General features: G+C 34.3%; 1 long non-coding RNA gene across 1 annotated transcript in view; it reads left to right on the top strand.

Annotated features, from left to right (window-relative positions):
- Positions 1-7,681: 7,681 nt before the first annotated feature.
- LOC145683289 (uncharacterized) overlaps positions 7,682-20,293 on the top strand; it is a 175,834-nt gene continuing 163,222 nt past the window's right edge. Inside the window, exon 1 of the long non-coding RNA XR_014130998.1 lies at positions 7,682-7,697. This is a non-coding gene — a long non-coding RNA (uncharacterized LOC145683289). The remainder of the gene's footprint in view (positions 7,698-20,293) is intronic.

The raw sequence follows: 20,293 nt of genomic DNA, 5'->3' as shown, positions 1-20,293 counted from the left end.
TAATGGAAAGTTTGAAAGGTTGGTTTCTTACCTTCTTTTCTTTGATTTTGTTGGAATTTTTGTTGGCTCATGGAAAGCATTGTTGCGTGCAGTGTATGCTTTAAGTGTTACCAACTTATGAATAAAAATAATATGAAGTTGAACACGAAAAAAATACTAAACGTAACAACGTCATTTCAGACATCTTTCTCTATTTTTTTTCGATTTTGTGTTATTTTGAAAACCTCAGTTGCTCTTTCTCTCTCTTTCCTTTCTGTTACTCTTTAGTATTATTTACCGATTTATTGCCCGATAAAGATTCTTGAAGACTGTAAAAGCGTATATTACTTTAACAGATGAGCAAGAATATATTCGGAAAAACGACTCGTTCAGCCATACATACCTCCTGACGACAGTGAGGATGAGCAGCTCCAGGTAAGCGATAGAGTTAGGAGTTCTAGATTCAGGCGATGAAGAATGGCGTCCTAAATCTGAAACTTTAAATGGATCAGAAGATATGTTCAAAACTATTGTACTCCAGTATTTTACATTGATTTCATTGAAATAAATACTTTTAGATTAGTAAATTGAAAGAATCGTTTGCTTTTTTTTCTTTCTTCAGATGAAACAGTAAATGCCAATTCCAGTCAGGCTACAACTGCTGCCAGTTGTCAGCCCCAATGGAAAAGAATAACAAGAAATTATCCACCTCTTCAGTCACCACAATAGAAATCGCGTTTGTCTTCTCCAAATGAAATCAGATCTCCAATTGAATATTTCCAAGTGTTTTTAGTGCTGATATTCTGGATTTAATCGTTCGTGCAAGCATTTTATTTAATATATTCTAACCAGAAGGACCCCAATAAACTTTTGGAACTAACTAAGTCAGAATTAGAAATATTTAGGAACCGTAATGTTTATGTCCATTTTCGCATACCAAGGACAAGATTGTATTGGAGTTCGTCCTATAGAATTCGCCAAGTTGCTAATAACATGTCTTACGGCATTGTGTTTCACTTCAAAGAAAAATTGTTTACCGTCATTCTATACATAATATGTGTGATCCATGAAAGATATGTTAGTAATTTCAGATTAAACATACTATGTTTCAGCATACCTTAGAATACATATTGTTTACTAAAGCATGTTATGAAAATCTGCGCAATACTATGTGTAAAGAAAGTCTGTAACGTCTAAAAAAATTCCATATTGGATATCAATGAAAAATTAAACAAATAAGGTTCATAATTGCGCAATGTTAATTCAAATACACAATTCTCCTAAAGTCATATGGTAAATATGAAAGTCAAAATTTATTATTAGTTCGGTTTAGATACGCGAATGCAGTAACAAAAAACATCTAAATATTTTTTTCTGGAAACAATTAATAAATTGCGCAATATAGGGTTAAGATTGCCACTATCAGACTACGCATCTCAGGCATTTCTTTCTGTTTGTAGTGCACGCAGACACTTCACAAAAACTGAATGACCAAATTGTATGTGAAGAACCAAATGGTGATGCTTCTACCAAGTGGCGTAACGGTATATATCCACGGGGTTCAACTCCAAAATTTTAAATGGAAATTGGTATGAATTTTGTTTTCTTTGGAAGTATTATCTAAATTGAGACAACTTTTAACGGGAAACACTTTTCGTTAAATTATGCGGCTTGGGATCTACGTCTGTTATTTGAAGTTGAATTGCTACTATCAGTTCATCCGGCACAGCCATTTTTCTTTGTTCGCAGTGAACGTGGACACTTCAAAAAAACTTAATGACCAAATCGTATGTCAAGAATCAAATGGTGTTGCATCTATATTCAGTGGCGTAGGGGGAATCAACTAGAAAATTTCAAATGTAAAGTATCAATTTCGATTTCCTCGGAAATACTATTGAAAAAGAAACAACTTTTGCAGGAAACGCTTTTCGATAAATTAAACAGTTAAGTATAGTCTGCTCTTTATTGTGGAATTGTTACTATCTAACCATACATGGGAGGCATTTCCCTCGACTCATGATGCACGTAGATACTTTAAACAAGAAATTGAATGAGTAAATTGTATGTGAAGAATGAAATGGTGATTCTTTCATATTCAGTGTCGTAGCGGAATACTTATACGGTCTGCCATCTCCAAAATTTCAAATGTCGTTTTCTTTTTCGGTTTCTTTGGAAGTATAGTTGAAAAAGATGTAACTTTTAGGGAAAACACTTTTCGTCAAATTCTACCGTTTGGGATCTACGTCTGTTATTTGAAGTTGAATTGCTACTATCATTCCACTCGGCACAGGCATATTTCTCTGTTCGTAGTTGACGTAGACACTTCAAAAAACTGAATACTTTAAACAAAAAACTGAATGACTAAATCGTATGTAAATAATCAAATGGTGTTGCTTCTATATTCTGTGGCGTAAAGGAAATACCTCTACGGGGACCAACTAGAAAATTTTAAATGTAAACTTGTATTAATTTCGGTTTCTTTGGAAATAGTATTGGAAAAGAAACAACTTTTACAGGTAATGTTTTTCGTTAAATTCTACAGTTTAGCATAGACTGCTCTTTATTGTGGAATTGTTACTATCTGACCATACGTAGGGGACATTTCCCTCGACTCTTGATGCACGTAGACACTTAAAACAAGAAATTGAATGAGTAAATTATATTTGAAGAATGAAATGGTGATTGTTTCATATTCAGTGACGTAGCGGAATACCTATATGATCCGTTATCCTCAAAATTTCAAATGTGAAGTTTTCTTTTTCGATTTCTTTGGAAGTATTCTTGAAAAAGAAATCTGTCTTATTTCTGTTGGCATCTGTATTGTTGTTGTGGAATCGCAACTACAGAACAACAGTCTTACTTGTAAATGACTCCAAGACAACACCAAATAACTCATGTTCAATCAAATATTCTGCTGCGGAAACTCTTTACAGCATTTAGTATCAAACTCTGCAACAAATTTCGTGCACGCATCAACGAAAACAAAATTACAAGACAGTCCGTAGTTTAAATTCCAGGGTCAAAACCAATTTAAAATAGGGAAACACTCTTTGATTTCAAGAAAACTACTTATGAAAGAAATTTGGATGTAAAGTGAAGGTAATAAAAGATCAAAGAAATATAAAGTTTCAGTCTTATGAAACTTCTGCCACTCTGTCGATCTTCTTAATGTTCTAATTAACTTTTGTATAGACTACATTTTAATTGAAATCACTTTTCGGAACTCACTGCAGAAATAATGTTTCAGGAATAGTGCAAATAAACAGACTGAAGATAAATAAATAAGGTGAACAGCAAATTCCGAACATTCTTGCCAATATATCTTACTTGGACCAAAATTACTCACCATAAAGGTTCAAAGCATCGTACAGCACGTGCGATGCACATGCGAATGTGTACCGCGTGTATGCCTAAGAGGTGAATGCTGTATCTTTAAGACTTCGCGACCCCTTAGACATTAAGAATCACCATTGAAAATTTTGGTTAAGCATTTAAAGTGTGGGTTATATTTTATGTAGGATTGTGTAGTAAGCAGATGATCATAACGGGGAAGACGAAAAAGGAGAAAAAATTGGTTTACTAGAAAACAATAGAAAAGATTAGCAGAAAGTTAGCTTGACGGGGGTTGGGATCGAATTAATTACTGCGTGAACAAGAGTTCAATTATCTGTGACGGAGGCACTACAGACGCTTAGACGGTAAGAGCTCTTATTGAAATTTTGAGAGTCAGGTTATCATTAAAGGGAACACATGTGTTTCGGGGCCTTAAAGTAAGCCTTGGTGTGAAATTCTTGTGAGACCTGCCGTAGTAAAGATTGCACATAACTTTGATTGCATTGTCTCTCATAACTTTGTCTTTAAACAGGATGCCGAAGTAAAATAATAATAATAATCATCATCGGTTCAATGGATGGTACAGACATGTATGATGTGAGAGACCTGAATTCGTTCTTCAGTTGGACATCATGAACTTCGGATCGCACGTCAACAACAAGGTCCACGTTTAATATAGCCTCGTTGACAAACGTGATTTTAAATTAACTGAAGGAAGAATATCGCTCCTGAAGTGAAATAATAATAATCATAAAATATAATTAAACGTCAGAAGCACAGAGACACACGAGAGCGTATTTCAATGTAAACACTAAATGAGTATATTGAAAGTTGTAAAGAAGTGCAAATGGAATTGTAAGCCAATGAGAATTCATTCGACTGAATGTGAATTAAATGACTGAGACAGATTATGTTTGATTATGTCGCTGAAGGTCACATTTTATATGGGAAGTTTTCAGTTGATGTGTAAGAGAGAAGTTAACAGGAATGAATATAAGGATTACTTTTTAGTTTGGAAATGCTGAATAAGTTTTTTTAATAGTATTTGAACCAGATACACCTATCCGGTGATAGTGAGAACAGAGTTCAAAATACGCAGAGTAAAATGCATCAGTGTCAAACTTTGTTTAACTTAAAACTTCCGACACAAGAGCATTCCGGTATTGTTAAGGAAAATGACCCATGTAGTGTTATATAACTCAGTATTGGGGATCCAATACCAATGCTTTATTGTGTCAGCCACTAACAGTTGGAATAAACATAATAAAAATAATTTCGACATTTTGATGAAGGAACATACAAACAGGACTATGTTTTTATCTTAGTAACCAACGTTAATGTTAAACAACCGTGCATTACTAATTCGTAATTACAGATTTTTCTTGATCATTTGCGATTTGCGAAACATGCTACAATGAAACCTTAAATAGAGCATAAGATCTGCATCTGAAACATGCTTTTCTCCGACTGCATATTCCACGTTACAACGACGGTATTTTATACTAATTTACTATATAACCTGATTTTGTGAATTAGAATGAGAAATGGGACCTATTCCTTATGCACTGGCAATTCCATCATCCCATATTTCGTTTCTCTATTCATATAAATTGAGTGAATGGGCTATTGCTCCGACAATAATCATTAAGGCCATTAAATTACTATTACACCAACGTGGAACTACGCTGAAGCTTCTACATATTTGACCCATTCCCTTTCAAGGGGAAGGCCAAGTTTGTCATGTTGACTTGGTGAAGTGGAGTTACTTTCACAAGCGAAAAACTGATCACAGTTGATTTTTATAAGAGTCAATTTTGTGAATTTGAACCCTTTGTGTTTGCTACCTTTCCTTTCCTTACGGTACTTCTGCACTCAAGTCCTACGGGAAATGAAACGAGTTGCTCTATAAAGTGTCAGTATCTACCAAGAAAGAAAGATAATATCTATTAACCTCTAGTGTCGATCCTACCTACGAAGTTGTTATTTCATATCTCATGTTAAGAAGCTGATATTCCTAAAATGAGTTTGCCGGAAAATAAAGATAAACTTTGGGTCCAGGTGCTCGGTGAAATTCTCTCTTTCCAGTTGATGGATGACTACCATAGTAAACTTAAAATCAATTCCACCAGTTCAGGATTTGAAAGACGAATAAGTCCGGTTATCCACGTTTACTGAGTGGTTTTTAACTTTTATTTTAGCAGTTTTCTTATTCCACATTGGATTTTATTTTCTGAGGACGACAATTTCCGTTACTTTCATATTATGTAAATTAGAAATAGGAAAATTTGAACCAGGGGACATAGTAGAGATGATATAAACGATTCTCACCCTACTGTCATTTCCTCAGGTATTTAACATAAAGGAAGGAATTTATTCCTAGTAGCGGAATGATGTCTATGGAAACTGTCGTGTAGAATTCAGACTATATTCAAGTTTTGAATGTAGTTTCTCACTCTCAAATTGGTCCTCTACATCTTCAAAAGAACACGAAGTCTCAGGGCAAGGTAACGAGTTAGCGAGCAAGAACGACTAGAATCGTTTCACTCTGGCCTTTTCCCTAACCCATAGACCAGAAGGAATGGGTACTGCCGTTTTGTATTCTCGCAAGGACGTTGGCGTTACTTTTTACTACTGTGGATTAGAACTCCACAAATGGATCTGGGTCGAGCATACACGGTCCGTGTCCTCCTGTGTCTACCTGATACTTTAGAAAGGTCAGGTATTTATTAACCATATTCATTAGCAATCCCAACAAACCACTTCACCGACCCTCCCACCGGTGGCCCGATAATCTGAATACAATCTTCTAGGCGATGAAAGTATTCCTGAAGCAAACTATATAACAGCATCTTCCATGGCAACACTCATAACTAATCATCGAAGCTACGCGGTTTGTAAAATTTGGTTTGTACAAGAAGTGCGAACTATGCTCAGCCTCCGTGATAACGCAGCGACATGCTCCAGCTGTGAGTTAGCGATCGACATATCTTTTGCATGTAGCCACCCGACTCAATAAATAAATATGGTAACACACCATGATTAACCAAAATTATTCAGCATTAATTAAATTGAACCGCAAGGAATTTTCCCCTTAACCATTAGAAATTCAATCTCTCTTGACAACTCTTACTTACCGTAGCAGTACTATAGCAGTAGCAGCAGTTAAATTTTCATATTCAGCATGTTAACGACTTTCAGTCAAAATTCACAAAAATGGATAAAATTATTTTTTAAAACATTATCATGTAAGGCTGACTGGTGACTGAGTCATACGCTGTTAAAGCAAGGAATAAATTAAGTCATACCAAATCGTAATAATTATCGTAAAGATTATCCAGCATATGGATTAAGGCCCAAATAATCATTCAAGATGAATAAGTGTTAATATATATATGAAAAGATGGACTAATGATTCGTAGCTGGCACATTGGTAATAGTAGTTGAGGTTAATTACCTCAAACACTAGTCAACTCATCAACTAAGGTATCAAAAGCTAAGAAAATAACTATTTATATCAGTACAAAACAACATGCTAATCTATATTATAAAATTGAAAGTAACTACGTTTACAACTCCTTATCTATTCAACCACCAGACATATCTGGTTGAATATTTTAAGGCAGTTCGGTCCGGTAGTGTTTCTAGTCGTTTACTTTAACGGTAAAACTTAGGAGTGTCTAGAGGGGGAAATTAAAAACATAAATAAAACTTAATAACTCTTGAACTAAACAACCAATTTCGATCAAACTATCAACATAGATGCGGTTGGCGCTTGGGATGGATTTTAGCATTTCACTTTGAGAAATCAACGCAGGGTTGGGGATGACGGGGAATAAATAAGAATTCAAGAAAAATAACAATAAAAATGGAAGTACGACTTATCTTCCTGTCCTTCTGTACGGATTATCCGTTTCTATAAATAATATGAAAATCAGGTAATATGAGCATAACATTATAAATATGCACAACAGTATTGTCACGGTTGTTCTTCTCCCATAATTAAACGTGAGTTGTAATCATACTATTATAAACAGATAGAGGATATGTTGTAACATAATCTTTTCTTAAGATTGATGGTATAATTTAAGGGTTTGATCTAATTCACATATTGTAACTCAAGAAAGTGCTAAGAATGAATCAATTGGAATAATAGTAGGGACATGGATATTGATAATTTGTATAGTATTCTTTTCATGATTCGTATTAACTTTTCGAATTAAAATTTGTTAAGCAATGATGCGCATAATTTAAGAATTAAATGAAAATGTTAACAGGTCTAAGTGAGTGGCAAAATTCTTATATTTTGTTATTAGGAAATAGTATACACCAGAAAGATTTCGGGTTAAATTAATTTTTCTTATTTGTTACAGACATGTCATGCACCGGTAAGTAAAATCTATTATTTATTATTTCAATTAATATGCTAACATTAAAAATGCCGTATACACAATATTAATACACTCTGGAGATAAAATGTTTATCGTGTATAAATTCTAAGTTTTGTTTATAATAAAATGTAAAATTTACACACATATAGATATTACATCCCTTTAGCATGGTGTGCAGAATTTTCAGTGATACTTATCGTTTAAGAAATTATTAGGGTCTATTCATATTTAGACTATTCCATTGAAATTATTCTTAAAACATGTATATACCATACTAAGCGTACCATGATGTAAAAAACCTGAAGAAAGTACTCACAGAATATCTAGAAATGATTGATGTTGCCAAAGCATTGATCATTAGTGGAATACAGTAATTTACAGTATCCTTTTCAATTTTATGCAGTTTTATAAACAAGAAATTATATTTAGTTATACATACTATGTACTGGAAAATTTATACATGATTGACACTTCAATTTAACATGTTATCTTGTTTTCATGTGTAGTTTAATGTATTGCGTGAAAAGATAAGCAACATATATCTTTAAATATATGGTTTCAAATGACTACTCGTTATCATCCACTTGCAAAGTCATAGTATCATTTCAAATAGATGCTGGATAATTATTGTATATTTATGTGATACTGATAAAGATCATGGTGAATTTTAGAACTTATCTTCTCTTCCTTCCGTTTTGGTATTAGGGAAAACCGTCTGTCGTTAGCGAACATAACATTGTCCTAAATCAGTATAAAGTTTTGCAACGATATAAGATTAATAACACCGGCACGCAAAATAGTAAATAAATACATAAAATAAATAAAATAAATAAAATTTCTGCTACAGAAGCAAAATAAACTTATATAATTTGGCCATGAATCCAACTCTAATTGCTGTCTAAATTTGTTCATCTTCCTCAGTTTTCATGTGAAGGTGGTTTTCGTGCATACCTATGGCAGCTTACGTATATGTATTTGCCATAAAGACATGGTCTCGCAATAACGTTAATAGTTTATTAAATACAGTTTAAAGAAATCAACATTAGTACACAAAGGACAAAAGGAACGAACAGCATCAAATAATATAAAAATTAAGAAACTTCCCTTAAATTACAATATATTCAAGTACTACTTCAAGTACAATATCGCCATAATCCCCTGTCTTATGATTGCCTAAAAAGTTCTTCCAACTATTAAGAAACGACAGACACGCCATTTTCTGAACATAATTCAACAAGTCAACAAAATTCTCATCATTCAATAATTCCCTAATTTGAAGTCTTACAAATATTCGTTCCGTTATTTTAGATCTTTGTTAACATATTGCAAGTAGATGAATGCACGTTATCTTTGGCACATGCCTTACACAAAGTTTTTGGTTAAGTCCCTATTAAGGGTACATTTTTAGGATCAGCAACAGGAGTGTTTGCCACGCTTTTATTGCCAGGTTGTAGTTCAATGCTAGCAGACTATTTGTCCACTATAAGATTTATTTTCTGACCATGCTGTTCATCCCCATAGCAAGTAGAAATACTTTATGTATGCCGTGGATGCTAAGCAGAATAGCAATTACCTTTAGATCTCCGTTGATATTTTATTTGCATTTGTCATATTAGGTAAGAATGAGAAGCAGTTTAAAATTCTCATAAGTCTCCTTAAGTTTAACTAATTGAGCAATCGAAACAGGAGAAAATTCTTTCCCGTTGTAAAGAACTCCCTTGAGACTCTATTTAGAGACACACAGACGTTCTCATTATACTGTATACATGGTATTTCGTAACGGCATTGATGTTGCTACAGAAATGCCTTCCTTGAAGAAATATTCCGAAAAAAATCCATTCCAACTTGCAACGGGTGAAAGAAGGTTCGCGAACAAGACCGTCGTGATAACTTTGTGTAAACATGTGATGGAAATTTGATTCACACAGCATTTCAAATGTTGGCTCGGTATGTGTGTATCCCCCATCTCATGATCCTACTTCTTGGTCCTCACCAGGTTCATGATACCTATTCATCACATTTTCTGGACGGCCAATATTATTTTTTTCGACGTGGTTCCACTATTTTTGCTAGACAAAAATAAGAGTGTGTTGCGTGATCCGTTCGTTGCCGCCAAGTCATGGAAGGAACGAACGGGAAACGGAGTGAACCTTGTATGTACCTATGAGGAGTCTAAAACATGCCAAGCAACATATAAGTATGTGGGGGTGGGGTGGATTTCTTATCTTGGTCGCCTACCTTAGAAAGAACATTTGCAGTATTGACACATTTTTAGGACGCGTCTACTACTTGCTGCGATAGTACTTGCTTTTCTTCTTCTGAATGACCACAATACTCAACGTGTACTAAGCTAGAACAAAATGAAACCATTCCTCACACTGTCAGTACACAGGTTGCAATAATCACAATCAAATTCGATGTGATTCTATATGACTAATCGGTAATGTTGCCAAACGTCACTCTTTTGCCAGGTGTGTGTTCCAAATCCTCGCAGACATTCATCGGAATTCCTATAACTTTCCTCGATTTTCTCACTTTCTTTCAACTGTATTTCAAACCAAAAAATTGCAAGTTACTTAAATTCGAACATGGCAGAATAAACCACATAAAGCGTTCTCACTGACTTTCAAGGATTCCCATAAGAATAGGGTAGTAAGTTACAAGAAAACTGAGCGCGTCACAAGAAAACTAACTGATTTCATTTTCAAATTTAGTACCCTCGATTTCAGTATTCAAAATCACTGCGAAAGAAAAAACGATGTTTGCCAGTGTTGTCAGTGTTATGGCAAAACTAAGTTAATATATGTATTTGCTTTCTAAAATGAAGTTTTTCACTTGTTGTGCTACTACTGACGTTCTAGCAGTGAATATTTTACACCATGTACACCCTTCGTGTTTTTCATTTTCCTTTTCGTTAAACATACTTTTCATGCCTGATTGGAAATGCGTAACATTGTTTGTGCTTCATAATTTGAGTTTTATATTTATCGCCTAGTACTTTTCAACTCCATTTATTGGTAATATGTTATTTGGTACAATTGATAAAACGATAATGGTCTAATCTCTTTTATAAACTGACACAAATAGAGTATTGAGCACGGGATGTTTTATTTGTCATATTATTCCCGAAACCCTCAGACTGTCTTCAAGAATTTTGTCATGATATAGTAGAGTCAATAATGAATCTAGATTTATCCCCTTCACCTTTTTTATTATTAAATTAGTTAAATACAAAACGTCTTTGATTACAAAGACTAAAATTGTGTCTATCTCGTTATATGCTGATGGAAGGAAATAGGTGTCTGCACGGTGTCTTTTCTCTCAAGTTAGTCTCCAAGTCACCTGCCGGTTCTTGTAAGTCTTGAAGGATAGCCCCTCAGCTCAAGGCAGTTTAGCGAGGCTTGGTTATGGAAAGAATCTCTAGTCCAGTGCGACCTCAGGACGGTGTAGGTGACTTGAGCAGTTGTACGACTGATGAAGGGTCCCTCGGTGGTCCGCCTTTTATCTATCCTCTTCGTGTCCTTCCGTGAGGCACGTCTTCTTTCGTCGATCCTCGGTGCCTTTCATGTCGAATTTTGTATTGCTCTTCTGTTTATAATCAATAGCACGTGTTGTGTTAACATGTGCTCTTGTTTCGTGGTGTTTTCTTTAATCTTGGCAATCCTTGTACGTGCGTATTTTGTGAGCAAGATAATTTTTGAGATACGGCAAATATAATTTCCTGGTGGTGGTTTTGAACGATTTCGAATAAAATGCGGGTTTGTTGCCTGGCGGCGAAAAGATATGAACCAATAATTGGCTAAAGATTTCGGTATACATAGGAGGTATAGCAAGCAATAATATTGGTGGTTTTGTTTTCTATACAAAATGCCGTTTTTAAGGCAAAAAAATTGCTGATCTGACAGTGGAGATTTTCTCCCGTTCCTTCCCATCTAAAACAGAAATGATATCTTTGTAATTGTTATCTTTAAATTGTTTTCTTGCGGTGTTGCCTAAAAGCTTGTTATCTCCTGCTTCTACAGTATTAACTTGAAGGCGATTTGATTTCAAAGCACAGTAGTCTTCCCACTTTTCTTCGTCATTTTCTCCTTTGTTAATATCTTGAGTTTGATCAAGGCTACTGATTATATCTGCAGGATGTTTGGACCCAGGTAAATACTGTTTATTAAAATTTTAGTCAGCTAAGAATAGCTTAGATCTTAGGTATATCCCGACTTTGTCAGGCAGGATGTTCGTCGTCGCTATACACTTTTCGTGTACGTACGGATTAAATTTTCTATTTAGTAAAACGTAGAGAAATTTGCGGAATTCGTATATGAGAGCATACAACGCTTTTTGCCACATGCTAGCTTTATCTTCGCTTTTTGTCAATCTTCGAGAACAATAAGCACAATCCTCTCAGTGTCGATTTTTGGGTAATAGCAGGCAATAATTCGTGCTATTTGCATTTGACTGCTATCGCCGTAGAAGCGGATATCTAGCGAGTCGTTAAAAGGAGCGAGTGATGGAGCGTTGAAAATGTCCTCTTTCATTTGTTGAAAGAGAACATCGTGCTTCTACGTCCATTTAAATTTGGACTTAGATATTACTAAATGCTTGATCAATTTTTATAGTAAAGTCTCTGATGTGTGCTCTAAGTTATGAACATAGGCTAATAAATATTTTGAGAATCTGCTTAGTAGTCGGTCTCTTAAAATTTGGTATCTTCTTATCAATTTTTGGAGATGTTTTAATGGATTCCACACTAACAAGGTGTCCTAATACGTTAAGTTTCTTGTGGCCAATGTGGGTCTTCTTGGGTGATGCCCGGAAATCGTGTTTCCGAAGCTTCTGAAATAATTCCTGCAAGATCTGTGGAAAATTATACGAACTAGTGACAAGGTCGTCGGCAAAACTTGCAATACTATCTGGTAGTCCTTACAAAATCATTATTGTAGCAAGGGAGATACTTTGACACGATTTACAATGGCAAATCATACAACCTCAAAAATTCGTATGATTTTCTACTATGATTGAGCTCGAAAGTCATATATTTACTTCTCTTAGGATGCAACAAGATTTGGGATAGGAATTCGAGATATCAACAGTTGTTATGAACGTTTTCCCCTTTAGAGAGTTTAGAACGTAATCTGTTGATTGAAATGGCACTGTTAAATATTGGGTATAACTGCTACATTTATGTGAATTGAGAACTATTCGAAATTCGTTCGTATTAGGCTTCTGGAGCACGAGAAGAAAATTCATTATTGTCAGTAGGCCTGATTATTTTTTTCCTTGGTAAGGTATTGAATCTGTTTATCTAATTGACTTCTAATATCTAATCTAATCGGTGGGAAACGGTCGTGAAATATGGAAGATTTAGAAATCCTAATTTTATAAACGTATGCCCTAAAATATTCGATGCTATCAGAGGCATACGTAAAATCGTCTCTATATTTAAACAAAAGCTGCTTGTTTTTTATTTCTGTCCAGGTCGGGTTTAACGTCAAAGAGCTTTTTGTTAAAAAGTGTTTTTGTGTAATTTAGACGTTCTTCCGTTTCCTCTTTTATCTTCAACTAATATACTTTTTCTGAAAAAATTTGGTTCTTCTAAAGCGTTATAATATATTTCGTGCCCTTCCTTGAGAACAGCAACTGGAGTATTCTTCTTAATAGTCATACTGTTGGCATTGGGATTTGTATTACAATTTTCATTTTGTTTGCTTCTATCTTCTGATCGAGGGCATTCAACTTATATTTCTCGCGTATTCCAGGAAGAAGTGATACATACAAATATTCTTTATCAGCTATTTTTAATTTCTGCAACTTGAATAAATGTATGCGAACGTGGAGGTGAAGTTCTTTGCTTTGTCACGTATAAACTGTTTTGGTATACCTGTGATACTATCTGTGTCGTAAAAGCTGACAATGTATTTTCATTGCCCTGGAGTGGATGCTGTGGTTTTCTTGGACGTTTAAAGAAGAAGATTGTGCTCTTGTTTAAATCGATGATATAATGCAAACGTTGGAGAAAGTAGATTTCTATCATTATTGGCATTGACTTGTCAATTACTCTAAAGTAATGAGTAAATTTTGTTTGACCAATTTTAAATTCTATGAATGCTATTTGGTTCAAACAAATATTATTCCCTGAAATTCCTTTTAGTATTTCTGAAATGGAATTGGACTTGTTTCAGAAGGTACGGCGTGGGCTGACTAGAGTAACATCGTATTTCCTGTATCAATTATCGCATTCTGAGGGATTGATGTAGTTTTAATTGTTAAATGCGACCTGTTATTTTTGTCCTCTAATGCAATGTTTTCTATCTGCTAAATATCCTGATTGTTCTTTTATTACAGGAATTTCGTAAGTTCTGCCAGTTTCCGTTTGGTCTGCATGTTTATAGTGAGCATAGTCATTACCAGCAAAAATTCCGACGTTTTATTGGAAAAGGTAGAGAGGTAATTTTGTGTAGGAGTTTGCTCGTGGTACGGAATGGTCTTACATTCTTGGCTTGAGGATTGAAATTCTTGAGGGTTGGGTTGAGAAATCGCTATTGAAGGATATTTTTTGTTGTTGTTGATATGTAGGTATATAGCTGTTCATTGGTTGTCGAACAGGTTGCATTTGCACAGGATAAGTATGAAAATATAGCTGTTGTCTACAATACATTGTATTTTGTTCGGTTAGTAAGCCACATGATATATTCTGCGGGTTAGGTATAAGATTCTGTCCGTGTAACATGTGTATTTTTTGTGATGGCTCTGTATAGTCTCTTTTTCTTATAAGGTCATTCGTGCTTCCAAAATTTTTAATTTAGTATGTAGCACTTGAATCGTTCCAAACTTTTCTTATGGTATTTATCAAGAAAATCCCCTTGCAATCCCAAGGATAAATTATTTATATTTTGTTCTTCAGTCGCTTCCGCTATTAAACGCCTTATTGCTCGAAACTTACATAAAACGTATGAGTCTATGGGCTCATCCATTCCCTGTTGAAACTCGAACAATTCCTGTTCTGCTTTATACGATGGCATATATGATGCTACTAACTTAGATTTTAAATCGGCACATAACATTATATCAAATTGATTCTGGTTTCTAAGCTGCAACACGAGATCTATTGCTATCTTGTAAATATATTGGAAGAATTTCCCATCTTGTTAGTCGGTGACCATGACTGCATGGTTGCCATATGGTCGAATAGCATAAAAATATGTCCGGGTTTTCATGTACGCCTCTCATGTCTTCATGTATGCATACTTCGTCAAATACGGCATGTTAAAGGATGTATTAAATGTACCCTCTGTCATATTAGTGTTATTCTCTCCTGAGCTGTATGTTCGTTTAATAATCTAGTTTCTGGCATAAATCGCACTCAAGAAAAGTATGAAAAAAGGGAAGGAGGGAGTTTATATAAATTTTAGTTATATTTTGATAGTAAAACTTAGATAAATTTTGATACAGATTTTGTGCCTGTTATAAAGTTAATGAAAAGAGCGTCTCGTACAAACTCCGGTGCTTATCAGCATGTAATGATTTGGTAGAGTCAATAAAGGATGGAGATTTATCCATTTCACCAATTTATTATAAAATGTGTTAAATACAAATCGTCTTTGATTACAAAGAGTAAAATAGCGTATATCTTGTTATATCCAGATGGAAGGAAATAGGTGTTTGCACGGTGGGTGTCCCTTCTCTCAAGTCAGTCTTCAAGGCACCTGCCAGCTCTTGTGTGTCTTGAAGAATAGCCCCCTCAGCTCAAGGCAGTTTCGAGTGGCTTAGTAGTAGAAAGATCCCTAGCCCAGTGCGACCTCGAGTAAGGTTAGGTCTTGTCCAGTGCGACCTCACTGCGGTGTAGGTGATTTGATCAGTTGGATGCTGGGTACCTCGGTGGTCCGCCTTTTATCTGTCCTCTTCGGGTCCTTCCATGGGGTCGGACGTCTTTTGGTGTTCCCCTATGTCGACGTTTCTTTTCCACTCTTCTGTTTATAATCAATAGCATGTGCTCTTGTTCTGATGTGGGGACTCTGGCAACATAGACAAAAAATTGACGTCAGTACATTGTGCACAATCTAGGTGCAATGTGCATAAATTCCATATGCCACAATTAATCATAGTATAATAACAAATCATGGATATTGATTAGAAGTAAAAATATAATGTGAATAAGAGCTTGATAGAAAATAAACAAATGCTATATATATCTTAGTACAAGATTATAGAAGACGGATGACCGTTAATTTAAGGATAAAATATGAGACACTTCCGGAATGATATCTTCATTTAGCGCAACCTATTTGTTTGTAGTTTTTCCTGTTTCATGGGTTGGAATACTATCTACGGAAAACCTTTTTAATGATAATAAATAGTATTTATTCTTTTCATGCTTGCATGTATAGATGTAAGAAACTACAAACGGATCATGTATTTTTAATTCTTACTATTTGCGAATTAGCAGAGAAGATAAAAAGAAAAAATGTTACTTGAATATAATAAATAACAATTTTAGAAGTACACAAGAATTTTCAAAATTAGGTTGAACTAGAAAAATCGTGAAAACAACGCTTCTACATCAGGCCCTGCTTGAATTGTTCTCTTATGGTGTTCTTTTGGTCTTAGACACTATGCTGTGCCCATAATTTTTACTTAAAGTTTTACATGAACTGTATATTTAATACTGCCTGAATTATGAATAAACTACTGGACGTCAAAACGATAGTATAGGGGAAAGGAACAAACAATTATAATTCCGGAAAATTCAATTAGTTGCTCTGATGGTGTAACTCTATATATAAACCGTATATTTCCTATACACTTTACGGCTAAATGTGGAATCCAAAGCATTGCAACAATGTACGTATATATTCACAGTACATCTTATAGAGTATTTCGAGTACTGTCCACAGAAACGGTTTAATCGCTAAAATTTTGCTATAGTTTGATCTATCATGATTATAAGCAAAAATGTAGCCAGGTGCCAATTATGAGTCCTTTGAGTATCGTTTCCGAAATTGTCCGAAATTAATGTGGCAGCAGAACAAGAAATAACAAATTATCATTACTAAAATTGTCCCACTATACCCATAGTTCCTAATTAATGGGAGCTATAAGATAATAAAAGGGACTATATGTAAATTAATAACATTTTGAAAGATGATGAGCCATATTTGGTAAGGGTTTCTAAAAAGAAAGTAAGACAATATTACCTGTCTACGATGAGGGATAGAAAAAGCATATGTAGTAAGTTAATGAGTATCCAAACTTAATCTTTCCGGCGCCATATCAGCATGCGCTAGAAATAATTTTTCAAAGGACAGTTTTCGCAGCACCTGGCCCGATATGATGGCTGAATCACAAAAAGAAAATCAAGTAATATTACAAAACAGTATGAGAACTGTCTCCACAAAGGGCCGCAAATTAACGAAACCAAAGCCAATTATAAATAACATAAATATCGTCAACAGCACATGATATATTTGTGATCATGGCGGAACAAGAACATCACTGAAAAGCAAAAAGCATAAATTTAGAATTCATAATTGTGCTTTCTTTAAACAGGACCAAAGCTAATGGGAGCGCGGCAAAAATATGTAATAAATAATTATCACAAAGTCTGTGGTTAATGCACTAAATTCACAAGGAAAGAAAGGAAAATAAACAAAGATAAGAAGTTAAGGACAATACAATCTACGTCTGTATAGGAGCACAACAAACAGTACCTAGAGCTGGAGAAAGATACTGAGGCCCCCTTCCACCAATTTAAACCACTCAGTGATTTTATTTGTCGGTACGTACATACCTAAGGGGGGTCAAGTGTTGCGGTTGGGCAGATTCTCGCTAGACTTTCGAAGATCGTTCAATTTTGAGAAATATATTACATAGTTAATTAATTTATTCGCACAAAATAGAGTACTTAATATATTTAGATTGAATACTATACTACTCTTTTTAATAAGAATATGTGCTTAAATATTGTTTTTATATGATATAGTATAAACGGATGATTCACAGTATGTATGGATTCTCAAAGAATTTGTGTTAGACCAACACGCTATGCCATTTAGAAGTAGTCTTTTACTTCCCTTGCAGATGTCGCTCAATATGTATGTACTTATGTATGCAGGGTAAATTCGAGCAAGATCCCTAGAAAAAATAACGGCCATACGTTTTAGATTTCCAGCTACGTGAAATTAAAAAATAGCGTTTGTTTGGCACATTGCTCAAATTGATGGATGTACTAGAACAAAGTAAAACAAGTTACATAAACGAAATATAAGAAATGACTCCATAGAGGACCATAATGAAACTGGCCTTGAGGCCAGTAATAAATATGTTAACCTATCAACAGTACATGTTATGTAAATGATCACGACTGAACGAGGATTTTAGACAAAGCAAAGGATGTAAGACAATGCTTTTTCATGGTGTTTCCTTGAACAGAGCCAAAACTCATGAGGTGTCTGCAATCAGTTCATTAAATTAAAGAGGGTCCCAAAGCAAATAATAGATCGAGAATAATTCAACTGCGTCTCTCCAGTCCCCGCTAAATTACTAAGGGCGCCAGAAATAACGATCTTTATGGAACAATTTATATGGAACCTTTCCAAAACTGAAGCTGTACCACAAAAAATAAAAAATGGTTAAATTCATAACAGTATGAGAATTCCTCATAGACTGAAATGTAAATAGCGCCTCACACCATCAACAAATACATATTATAAAAAAACCGTATGTTTATTATCAAGGTGAAACCAGTGTATCGCAGCAAGTAAACAATGCAAATTTACGGCTCATAATAATGTGATAAATATCGAGAATATATTTACAAAACAAGTTTATCAGGAATGGGAAAAGTTTATATTTACAGCTGGTTTCATAAACGTCTTCGCACTGAACCAAAATCTAATGTAGGCCCTAAAGCAACAATAAGTAATTTGTATTAAAATGGGAAGAAAAATCAAAGAAATAATTGAAATTCCAGGGTTTTTCATGATACTTTCTTGAACAAGACCAAAACAAATTTGGAAGGAGGAAGGTACATTAAATTCTTGTATATATTTACTATAGTGGTCAGAGCATGAAATCAAGGAGGGTGTCGAAGAAAACGAAAGACTTCAAACTTGGCTATATGTTTCCTCTGGACGTCAGACTACTAACGATGTCAGAGCAAGGAACAAATAATTATGGTCTTTTTACCGCACAACTTTCAATTCGTTAATAACTACAGTTAAAAATCAAACTATTGGCAGATAAAAGCAAAAAAGCTATATTTTTTATAAAAAAATAAATCCATTTTTTTAAGGAGAAAGGTCCATTGTTGAGCGGCCGAAGTACCGACGTGGACGCATCAATTTCTTTTAACAGATTTACCAGATAATAATCAGGGATAAAGAAGTATTTTATATTTCTCATAGGTACTGATTTTTTTAAAAAAATTCATTCATTTTGCAATTTTGTTTTGCTTGTTTTCAACCTGTATTAATGAAAAAAGAGAAACTTTTTAAATTTTAGTATTTTTTACAAATTAATTTGACTGTTTCCTTTGTTTGTAAATATTATTATTTAACTAAAGCTTGAAAATAAGTGACTGATCCTTGCTTTTACAGAATAGCTGCTGCTTGAAAAATAAACTGATTGATCTTTCTTCCTGTTACAGTACTTAACCGTTGCTTGAATATAAATGATTAATCTCTGTTTTCTAATGTTAGTCATTCTTCATAAAGTAATTTGCTTGCTCTCTTTCTCTTAATATATTATTATTTAACTGACGTTTAAAATAACTGACTGATCCTTCTTTATACACAATATTTAACTGCTACTTAAAATAATTTTTCTTTCTTTCTTTCTTTAACAATTTTTAACTTTTTCTTGAAAATAACTGATTAATCTCTTTTTAAAAATGTTTGTTTCATATTTTGATTGCTCTCTTTTTATATTGTATTTATATATTACTATTACTAAATGATCTTGACCTTGATATATTAAAAGGGATGTTGATAACTCAAAATAGTTATTTCTCTTTTAGATGGATTTTTCTGGCCAAGTGTAGAACTGAACCTTAAGTATGAACTTTACCCGCCGGACCTTGCTAGTTGCCTGAAAGATTATGCGAGATTTTTTAGCACTTGAAAAGGTATAATTGAGATGCAAACATAGCACATCGAGGGTCGGAGAGGTGACACGCTGGTTTGCTCCCTTCGTGTTTTCGATGATAGTGACATATTAAATTTACAACACTGGTATGCTCTGCTGATATTTTAGATCTGTTTGACCATGGATTTTTCCGTATATGAGGAACGTATGATCATACTCGAGAAAACTTGTATTTATTATCTTGTAGGAAAGGTGGGTTAGACAGATTAAAGCTTCTCATACATTTTCGATTTTGGGACGAGGTTTTTTTCGGAATAATGCTTAGTCCCATCTAAGAACCGAATAGTCGTGACCCCTCAAAATCATAAATCGAGTCAATAATATAAATAAATTAACTAATGCACATTTATCATTTTCAGATGAATTAGATTAGATTGGTAATCCAAATTCCGTTGAAAAAGAAGAAATAAAGAGATTGGTTGAAAATGAGGACGAGGCTGTGTTTACACTCACACAGG

The sequence above is a fragment of the Thermobia domestica genome, chromosome 4 (assembly GCF_964235325.1).
Source record: "Thermobia domestica chromosome 4, izTheDome1.hap1.1, whole genome shotgun sequence".
NCBI lineage: Eukaryota > Metazoa > Arthropoda > Insecta > Zygentoma > Lepismatidae > Thermobia > Thermobia domestica.
The sequence above is the reverse complement of the archived record's forward strand: the minus strand, read 5'-3'. Positions and strand labels throughout refer to the sequence as shown.